Genomic DNA, 8,687 nt, shown 5'->3' on the forward strand with positions numbered 1-8,687 from the left:
TCCCCAAGAATGCCCAGCTGGCGACTTACCTCCGGCCCGGATTTGCAGCAGGGCCAGGGAAACGCGGCCCTCGGCGTAGCCGCCATCTTGATTGGCCGGGATCTCACAAGATTTCGCAAGATCCCGGCCATGCCTGTCATTGGCGCCGACCGATTACGTTGTCAGGGCGGGGCCTGCTAGCCCTTTATAAAGGGCTGCGCAGGCTCAGGGCTTCCTTGTCGCCCCAGACAATGAGCAAGCGAACACCCGGCTGGTGTTCTCTGAAGACTGGTGGCCATTTTGCGAGGCCCCCAGACTGGGCAAGTGTCGACGTCATCTGGATTGGTTGCCTCGGGATCTTCTTGGATGACACCTAGTGATATGGTGTCAGGTGAGGCGGTTATGCATTCACATTACACACAGCCCCCCCCCTTATCCGGGCCGGGTTTTATGCCACCGGCTTCAGGGAGTGGGGTAACGTTATATACCGCTGTTAGTCCCGCCCTTACCTGTAATCAGGTGTGGGCTACACCTGCCGCTGCGGTGACGGCCCAGGCCCCTGTGGTGACTGCAGCCCCCATGGCGAGGACAGGGGCGGGGACCGGGGTGGCAGCCATGGTGCCGGATCTGTTGGCTTCCATACGAGCTATGGCCTTCCCATGGGGGTTGCCTTCCACCCCTTTGGGTTTTCATTTACATCCCTCCATTCGGGAGCAGACTTGGAAGGGAGAATATGTTGATTTGTTCTCTCTCCTTAATAGGGAAGTCCCTAAAAAGATAAGGATGAGGAGGCAAAGACCGATAGGCCTAAGAATGTCAAGGTTATTAGATGCTTCAGCTCATGGCTGTATGCCTTTTTGACCTATATGTCTGTGGTCATTGAGAGGGAGCCCGCACGGGCTGCCTCTATGATCAAATACATCGATCTCATCGCTCGGGCTCACTATGAGTATGAGGGTACCGCATGGTTGCAGTACAATGAATCTTTCAGGATGCAAGTGGCATTTGAACCCATGCTGCCTTGGGATATGATGGTCCCCGATTTATGGCTTCATGCTACTCAGCTTGCTTGGGTCAGTGGCAGTGAGCACACTGACAGCGGTCATTTCATGGAGGCCAAGCCGGCTGTGACGCCAGCAGCTCGTGCAGGGGTGGGAACCGGGGCGAGGGCTGCTCCCTCGTGTCACGAATTTGCAGCTAGGGGGTCTTGTTTTCATCCCTCCTGCAGATTTCGACACGTGTGTGTGAATTGTGGGGGCTCCCACGCCACAAACGCTTGCCCCAGGCCCAAGGGCCCCAAAGACGGGAAAGATGGGGCGGGACTGTCTAAGCGGCAGCCACCCTCTGGGGAAAAAGGCCCCCAGCCCAGTTAGGCTTGGGGTACCAGAGGATATGCTTAGGGATTATCACCCACGCAGGAGCGCTGCTGCAGGGTTTTAAGGAAGGTTTTAGGATACCATATTTTGGGCCTAGGAGGGCCTTCATGTCCAGCAACCTCAAGTCAGTTGTTGGGCATGAGGATATCTTTAGGGCTAAAATACAGAAGGAGGTGGCCGAGGGCAGGGTATTGGGCCCCTTTGAGTGCCCGCCTTCACCCGCTCTCCAGGTGTCTCCTTTGGGGGTGGTTCCCAAGAAGGCCAGTGGTGAATTTAGGTTGATTCACCACTTGTCCTTCCCTAAAGGGGAGTCAGTGAATGATTACATTCCTGATGAGCTCTGTTCAGTCCGCTACGCATCTTTTGATGTGGTGGTGGCTATGGTTAGGAGGTGTGGTGCAAGAGCCCTAATGCATAAATGCGACATTAAGTGTGCATTCCGGCTCCTCCCCATACATCCAGATGATTTCGAGCTCCTGGGCTTCCACTTCAAGGGTGGCTATTACGTGGACAGAGCATTGCCCATGGGCTGCTCCATATCTTGTTCTCTGTTTGAGAGCTTTAGCACCTTCTTGGAGTGGGCTCTTAGGAGGCGATCCAGTTCGGGTTCGGTAATTTATTACCTTGACAATTTCCCGATGGCTGGGCCTACGCATTCGGAGCAGTGCTTGGCTCTGATGTCGGCCTTTGAAGCTCTTTGTGCTCATCTGGAGGTTCCCTTGGCCCCCAAGAAGACCGAAAGCTCTGCCACCAGGATTACCTTTTTGGGTATTGAATTGGACACTGTTGAGCAATCTTGTAGATTGCCCTCTGAAAAGCTCCTTAAGATTCAAGATAGATTGGATAAGATTTTAGCGACCTGTAAGCTGACTCTTCGCCAGCTTCAGAAGTTGGCCGGGCTACTTAATTTTGCCTGCCGGGTGGTGGCACCCAGCAGGGCCTTTTCCCATCATTTCTATACAGCAATGAAGGGGCTTCGTTTGCCCCATCATCGAACGCGTTTGCGTGCTGGGGTCAGCAATGACCTGTGCATATTGCAAGGCTTTTTAGCCCACTTTAATGGTCTGTTCTTTTGGAGGCACGAGCTTCTGTTGGAAGCTGAGTTGCAATTGTGTTCGGACACCGCAGGGTCCCGCGGGTTCGGAGTTATTTTGGGCGACCAGCGGTGCTATTCTATGTGGCCTCCGGAATGGAGGGCCTCTCCTGTTGTCAAGGATCTAACATTTTTGGAGCTCTTTCCACTGGTGGTGGCTTTAGAGCTCTGGGGGGAGCAATTTAAGGACAAGACTGTGCACTTTTGGTGTGACAACCTCGCTGTTGTCCATGTTGTGAATGCCCTGTCTTCTAAGAATGACAGGGTTATGCGGCTTGTCCACCATTTTGTGCACAGGTCCTTGTCCCTAAATGCATTGTTTTTGGCCCGTCATGTCCCCGGGCTTGATAATGACATCGCTGACGCCTTGTCCCGTGGTCAGTTGATCAGCCATGGCTTTACCGTGCTGACAGCATTCACCTGTCAGAACAGGGGAACGCCACTGTTTTACAGGACCTGTAGAGTTCCCTGCGTGAGCTGGCGCTGATAGGGGGGAGTCAGGGCGCCAAGATAGAGATCCGTGACAGGTTAGGGGTGGAAATTGGGAGGGATTAGCAACTGTGTGTTCTCCATTGGGCATCCTTAGGGATGATTGGCAGATTTCTCTCCAAGGGCTTATGGTGGCTTTTAAACCAGCCTGAGCAATTGGGGAGAACTTGCCTCTGGGTCTCGACCATTTCAATTCCCTGCAATGCCCAGCCGGCGACTTACCTCCAGCCCAGATTTGCAGCAGGGCCAGGGAAACATGGCCCTTGGCGTAGCCACCATCTTGTTTGCCCGGGATCTCACGAGATTTTGCGAGATCCCGGCCATGCCTGTCATTGGCGCTGACCGATGATGTTGTCAGGGCGGGGCCTGCTAGCCCTTTATAAAGGGCTGCGCAGGGTCGGGGCTTCCTTTTTGCCACAGACAACGAGCAGGCAAACACCCGCCCACCCTCCTAATCTTTCAGTGTGCTACAGGGGTCGCCCTTAAGGGGCCGAATAGGAATTTTTGGTGGTCTCGGCATTTTCCTGTGACCGTTTTTTCACCTATTCCACACTGCGGTGTGGGATGGATGGTTCGGGGGTGTTTCGTTCCCCGATTAGTTCTAATTGGCTTACCTCTGATCATTGGGTTGGCAGGTTAGGGGCAGAAATTGGGAGGTGGTTAGCAACTGCATGTTCTCCGTTGGGCATCTTTGGGGATGATTGGCAGATTCTCTCCAAGAGCTCATGGTGCCTTTTAAATCGATCTGAGCAATTGGGGAGAACTTGCCTCTGGGTCTCGCCCATTTCAATTCCCTTTCAGGGATTGGACGGCGAGACCTCCTGCATGCCTGGCATGGCTGGGATTCAGGTGAGGGCGTGGCCCCTTCACCTGGCTCAGCATGGAGCTATGCCCCAAGTTGCCCCAGAAGTTTTTATTACATCATTTCCGCCACGAATGTTTTCAGTTGACCTCTGCGGGTCCATGTTAGGTTGAATTAAATTAATTTTAATTTAATTAATAAAAATGACCCAGTTTAAATCCAGCTCTGTGTCCGCATTGTTATTCCGCCTCTGCTGCAATAAGTCACCTCTGAAAGTAAGACATAGGAGAGGTTTCGTAGAATTGCCTAATATAAGGCATCCCCCGAAAGTAAAACGCAGGAGACATTTCATTTTGCAGCATTCCTGAACAGAACATATATAACATATATTTGAAAGAAGTATAATTGTTGTACAAGGAAATAATGGTACGGTAGTAGTAAGAAATTATTGATAGGATTCACAGTTTGTCTGGTTATGCTGGTTTGTGATGACAACTACTGTACAGTATATAATAAATGTTCTTTTTTTTTGTTCCGCAATAAATGTGAATTTTTCTTCATTGAAAAAAAATGAGACATCCCCTGAAAATAAGACGTAGCATATCTTTGGGAGAAAAAATTAATATAAGACACTGTCTTATTTTGGGGAAAACAGGGTATAGAGGGCAGAGTTAATGGCTTTGGCAGCAATCAGAAAAGCTGAGCCTGAGACAAGGCTAGAAAGTAACTTGAATGTCTCAGACAATCCCCTTCCTAATTCACATGAAGATAAAGGGAGGGAGAAAACCATGTGTGGAATTACAAGCTTCTATTACTCTACAATAAATGCAGTACTGACCAACATGGCATTGATTTGGTTTATTTTATAGAGCTAGCATCCGCCTTAAAATCAACTTTTGGGCCTTCTATTTCCTCCAGCGCCTCCATAAATCTTCAAGTCGTTGACTAATACAATACCAAAGGATATCTGGCATAAACCACCTTTATGTTACATATGTCAGGAGAATATTGTGCAGATGAAATTGTTTGAATACATGTTTTCATAATGATGTACACTTGATGTCCTTTCTGCTGAAACCCTTCTACTTATTCATTCATGATCACAGTTGGAAATTCTCTTCCGGTAACTTCTTACTCTCTTTTTTTCCATGTTTAAAGACACAAAATCCACTCAGAGCCTCAGCTGGAATCCATTTTTGTATCATGTGAAAATACTGAAATGGGAATGAGGAGAGCACTTGCCTCTAAAGTTGCCAAGAGTTGGTTAAAAGAACAACCAAATGGTTAAAAGAACAACAAAAGACATGCTTAAGAAGCATCAGGAGAAGGAAGGCCTTTAACATATTTTTTTTAATCAGCTCTTTTCTATAATGCTTTCTGGCTACCCAACAATACATCTTCATTACAGTTTTGATAATAGGAAGACTGGATGGCAGAAGAATGCATGAAGGGGTTTTTTTTGTCTATGTCAGAACTCTGATATAATGTCTGAATATTAGACAAGTGTCATTTAGAAAAATGAAAGGCAGGATGATTTATTGCAGGGTGGACAATGTAAACAGTGAGGAGGACTTTGTGTCAGAGTTTTGATAAACATTGCAAAATTTATTGCCACAAGCTAGTGACAAAGGCTGTTTAAATTATACATACATACATACATACATACATACATACATACATACATACATACATATATACCAGGGGTGGGTTCTAACTTACATCACAGCCAGTTCGCTTCCTCCTGCTCTGCCAGGCTGCGCCTTGTGGGCATGCATGTGGTTCATGCACACAAACATGCGTAGTGATGAAAAATTATCCCCCCCCAAAAAAAGCCAAAAACATGATTGCAACACATGTGTAGTGCCAGAAACCTGGCTTCTGCACATGCACAGAAGAAGAAAAAACCAGAAAAAATTACTCACCCAAATCCCACCGCAACCCCCTCCCCCCCAAAAAAAGATGGCAGCATCCACAGATCGTCACCAACAGAACTGGTTCCATGGCATCTTTGTGATGTCACCAGCAGCTTGCTACCTGACTGGGAGGAATCCACCTCTCATACATACAGTACATACATATGTATGCATACATACATACATACATACATACATACATACATACATATATTGTTCTGAGTTCGGGTTTTGCCCCGTGTAATATTTTGAGTAGAACAATCTACATACATATACCCGTGAAAATCTATGAAAACATATATATATATATATATATATATATATATATATATATATATATATACACACACACACACACACACACACACACACACAAGGTACATGCAAACACAGAGACACATGCATACATATATACATATGCACCCACACATACATATACACATACTCTTTATGAATAAGTGTTATATTTCTGAAGGGGCTTTGTATGCATAAGCCATGATGAAACCATTGAACCCAATCAGCACCAGGATATCTATTGATTTTGGCCAGCACTTTTCTGCACCTGCATGGTGCTTGCCTTTCACCAAGAGCAGCTCTGAGCAGCCCAGTGATCATGTGAAGGGACCCCAGGCTTGGCTACCGACCACAGCCACAGGTACAAACATGGCCTTGCAGGTGAGTTCTTGAAGTGCAGCCAGTGCTATCAGCCCTCCACAGCAGTTCCAGTTCCTCAAGTTCCCCAGTTCTTCTCAGGGACTCAGAATTGTCAATTCTTAAAAAGAGGATCAAGGACCATTTCTCCACAGCCAGCCGCTTTGCTTCTTTCCAATCTACTTTCTTTTTCTATTTCTCTCCCACCCCCAGAACCCCCACCATCCTGGAGGCCGATGCAGCTCCATAAGTTCTTGCTCTGACGCTTCCCAGCCCACAAAGATCCCAGAGCTGAGCTAGGAAGGTGCAGAAAAAGCAGCTCCCTGCCTCCGGGCAGGCAGGAACGTGTTTTAAAGCGAAGGAGAGAGAGGGCCAAGCAAAGAAGACAAGAGCCAAAGATTGTTTTCCCTCTGGGGCTTCAGGGAAGCTTCCCTGAAGCATCCGGAGGGAGAAACGGTTTTTCCCAAGAGCTGAAAATCAGCTGGCCCACACACGCATGTATGCTGGAGCTGACATAGAACAACACCTCATGTGCCCTCCGATATGGCTCCGTGTGCCATCTGTGGCACGCATCCCATAGGTTCACCATCATAGGTTTATACTATTCTGTAATTCAGATTTTGTAAAGTCATCTTTCTGATGAGAATGGAATAAAAATGTTCATTACACGGGTGCTACAGAGTCCTGGTTTTAATTTCCAAATAAAATTATGCTTGGAGCTCAGCATTATTTCAAGTGATATATGCCTGAATATTTGATAGAGTGCTCACACATGCTTAATAGGAATAACAGCAAGAATCTTATATCTAGACTATATTATCTATAATTATAAGAGAAAAATTCATATATTGATATAGAACATTTAATAAAAGTTCCAGGGGATTCATTAACTAGAAAAAGTCATTATAAATATGTTGGTTCATTAATAAAAAAAATCTAAAATCTAAAGCTGATTATTATTTTTAAATGTAAAGATGATTTAATGCAGTTGAAAGCAGTTCAGTGAATTCAGTTATTAAAACAAAGAGAAAGCAGTAAATAAAGATACAAATAGAGGGTACAAATGCATTTTGGATATATTTGTTCTAAGTTGTGATTTCTGTGCGGTATATCTCAGCTTTATAAACCATGGACTGCCTTGAGTTTATTATACAGCTGAACCTTTCTCCAGTAGGATTCTACCTATGGCATCTGTATAAAACTACCAAAATCATGCTTATAGAATTAATAAGAGCAGACTGCTACCTCTCATTCTTCTAGAGTGTTTATAGAAGAAAAAAGAGAATGGATGAATTGTCTTTCACCCAGTTGATTGATGAATATCTGTAAAATAAACAATGCATACACAATTATTTAGGAACAGACACTTTAGAATGTAGATTCAGTAACAATGGTTCTAGCTATTTTATTGCCCTTTATAACATTGAACTGGAAAAGAAAAAAATGACACCATGGTTAAACTTTCCTTTCTTTTGAAAACAGAAATAGCAAAATAAGGAACAAGCATGCTGAAAAGGCAGATATTGCTGAATGAAAATGAAATGAAAATGAAAATAATTAACACTTTTGGAATCATTTCTGTATCTGTTTTATTCTTCTATATTAAGCTATACCGAGGGAACACATGACATGGACTTTTTAATTTGTTAGCAACATAACTTCTTTTACATCTATTTTGTGCAACTGGTTGTGCAACTGGAGTGGAGTAGGCCAGATTAAGGAATGGAAGATGAATTAGATGGAATGTGTACTGTTCTCCAATAGTGAGAAATACATAGAAGGGATCTAAGTGATGTTTACCTGCAGATACACAGTTCAATGTGGGAAACCAGTCATTATTTCTGCATGTAGCTATTGGTAAATGGTGTTCAGGATAATACCCCATATCACAATTATATGAAATCTCATCACCGTCTATGAAAGTACTCCCATAGTTATAAGTCACATGACCATGTGGCAAGTGTTTAGGGCAGTGATGGCGAACCTATGACACGCGTGTCACCACTGACACGCCTAGCCATTTTCGGTGACACGCGGCCGCCTCCCAGCTGCCTCCTTCCTCCTTCTGTATGGGCGAGCCTGCAGAGTGCAGGCTCGCCCACACGCTGCCTTTGGCAGCACAAGCATGCCTGTCCGGCCAGGGAAGAAGCGCCCGCCCCAAAATACACCCCCCCCCGCAGCCTTTTCCACGGGCGCGCACTCCCCATCCCCCTGCCAGCCCGCAGGGGGGGAGGCGCCGGCAGTAGAAGGTGCTGCCCCCGCCCGCCCGATCTCCTCCTCTTCCGCCGAAAGAAAAGCGCGGGGCTGCCTTCTTGAGCCTCCCGTAGCTCCACCCCGCTTTGCCCTGCCTGTCATCTTCCGTTGTGTTTTCCGGGGGCGGCGGC

The sequence above is a fragment of the Erythrolamprus reginae genome, chromosome 3 (genome assembly GCF_031021105.1).
Source record: "Erythrolamprus reginae isolate rEryReg1 chromosome 3, rEryReg1.hap1, whole genome shotgun sequence".
Classification (NCBI taxonomy): domain Eukaryota; kingdom Metazoa; phylum Chordata; class Lepidosauria; order Squamata; family Dipsadidae; genus Erythrolamprus; species Erythrolamprus reginae.